This window comes from Cervus elaphus, chromosome 31, assembly GCF_910594005.1.
Source record: "Cervus elaphus chromosome 31, mCerEla1.1, whole genome shotgun sequence".
NCBI classification, from domain to species: domain Eukaryota; kingdom Metazoa; phylum Chordata; class Mammalia; order Artiodactyla; family Cervidae; genus Cervus; species Cervus elaphus.
Genome location: NC_057845.1, coordinates 5640197 through 5642970, shown reverse-complemented (window position 1 = coordinate 5642970; position 2774 = coordinate 5640197).

Here is a 2774-nt window from a genome sequence, read left to right as displayed (position 1 = left end):
GTTTTCCCCAGATCCCACGCCTGAAAACATTTGCAATTCTTTCCTATGCACTTATAAGCACATTTTTACCCTTCACGGGGTTTGCTCATTTTATTATTATTTTTAAACTTTTTATCTGGAAATAATTTTAGGCTCATGCAAGTTGCAAAACTAGTATGGATAGTTCTCATGTACCCTCCCTCAGTTTTCCCATGACGATATCTTTTTCATTTATTTTTACTTTTTGGCCACACTGCAAAGCTTGCAGGATCTTAGTTCCCCGACCAGGGATTGAATCCTGGCCAAGGCAGTGAAAGCGCTGAGTCCTAACCACTGGACTACCTAACCAAGAGAATTCCCTTATTTTAAAAAATCATGTAAAATAAACACAATAAAAATTTTGCATCACCTTAAGTGTCCCATTCAGTGTTGTTACGTACATTCACATTGTTGTGCAACCATCCCTGCTGTCCGTCTTGGAAATTCTTTCATCTTGCAAAACTGAAACACCAGACTCATTAAATCAGAATGCCCATCACCCTTCCTCTAAGCCCTTGCTCATAGTCATTCTACTTTCTGTCTCTGAATCAACTCTGCTAAGGGTCTCATGTAAGTGGAAGCATACAGTATTTATCCTTTTGAGACTGGCTTATTTCACTTATCATAATGGCTTCAAGGTTCCTCTGTGTCATAGCATGTGTCAGAATTTCCTTCCTTTTTGAGGCTGAACAGTCCATCGTATGACTAGGCTACATTTTCTTTATTCATTTGTTGATGGACACTTGAGTTGCTTTACCTCTTGGCTATTGTGAATGATGCTGTTATAAGCGTGGGTGTATAAATATCTCTTCAAGATCCAGCTGTCACTTCTTCTGGATATATACCCAGAAGTGGAATTGCTGGATCACATGGTCATTCTATGTTTGGTTCTTTGACACTCTGCCATGCTGTTTGCCACAGTGGCTGCACCATTTTATACTCCTAACAGCAAAACACAAGGTTCTAATTTCTCCGCATCCTCACCAGTTCTCGCTACATTCTGTCTTTTTGATAATTAGCCATCCTAATGGTTGTACCCACTGATAACATCTTCTATAACCATAGCACAATTAGCAAGATATATGAGTTTTTAAATTTTATTTTTCTTTTTAATTGCATATGCAATCTTTTGTGGCCACCAGCTTTGTTTACTTAACAAAATACAGATACATAATAAAAAGCATTTGGCCCTGTCACTAAAACCTCTCCATAAATGCCATTTTCATTGGCAGCTTCCTACTCCTTTGAGGGGCTGTGGTTTCTCTGCCATAAGTGGACTGACCAGCCTGTGAGGCCAGCAGGTCACTGGGTCTCCTGTGTCCTGAGTGACTCCTTGAGCCTGATGACCGGGACTGGGGATGCTGAATGGGAAAATGTGACTTGGTGTATGATGGCTCTTTTTTGGCTTATTGGTGCAATAAGCCACCAGACTTGGAAATATCGTGATGGTAGGTCCATAGGAAGCCTCTAACATGTGGTCTTGAGGCTCAAAAGGGAAGACAGAAGCTGGAGCTTTGCTTTGGTCTGAGTGAGGGTCAAGCTAGCAATGGCTGATTGCAGAGGAAGAGCTGCTCTCGTAGCAACTGTGTTTGGCCCGTACATCAAATCCAGGGCACTTAGACCTCAGGACCTCAGCAGCTGCTCTTGTTCCCACTGGATAAAACAGCCCTAACTGCTTGGGGCCCTTACATCTCTGCCCCGTATTTACATATTCCTCCTGGCTTAGCTTCCTGTCGCTCCCATAACAAAAGACCACAAACAGAGTGGCTCAGAACAGCTAAAAGTTATTCTCCTGCAGTTCTGGAAGCCAGAAATCTGAAATCAAGTTGTCCATAACCAAAGCTCACTTTGCTCTTGTTGTTTAATCACTAAGTTATATCTTACTGTTTTCTATCCCATAGACTTGTTAGCCCACCAGCCTCCTCTGTCCATGGAATTCTCCAGGCAATAATACTGGAGTGAGTTGCGATCTCCTTCTCCAGGGATCTTCCCAACCCAGGGATAGAACACACATCTGCTGCTTGGCAAGTGGATTCTTTACCACTGAGCCACCTGGGAAGCCCCCTTATGATCTCATTTAACCTTAATTACCTTCTAGGGGGCCCATCTCCAAACACAGTCAGATGGGGGTTAGGGCTTCAGCATAGATTTGAGGAGTCTATAACATCCTCCTCAAAGACTGGTCACCAAATACATTTACAAGACACACAAGCCTGGAAGGCAGCCTCCTCCTGCCTCTGTGCTTGCATGGATGTGGGGGCCCCTTGCCTTGGCAGCCACAGATGCGCCTGGCACTGTGGCTGAGTGGGTGGGGTTTTCCAGGGTCCCCTGTGTATTTCCCCCAGCCTGACCTTTCTGTTTGGCAGCCGACGGTAGCCTCAGCGAGTCCAAGCCAGGAGTGTGAATGTCAGGCGATCCCAGGCATTGCTCCTTTTCAGCGTGATGGGTGTGGAGGTTCCCAGAGGTCCTCACATTGGCAAAGGGTAAAGAAACTGTGGATGAAAGGCAGCATCTCAGACATCCTCATCTGTGCTGGAATAGGCATGCGGCGGTGGCGCCCAGCCTGTCCCCAACCACGTGGGGTCAAACAGCTCCCAGGCAGACACAGACAGGAATTCAAGGCAAGGCCTGTGTCAGTGGTCCTCCCTGCCAGCCGCAAACCCCAGCTTGTTTCAAAAGTTTGGGGCAAAACATACCATCGTAGTGAGTTAGACTGATTTATAAAAGAAGCTCCACATAGGAGGTTTTGCCAGCAA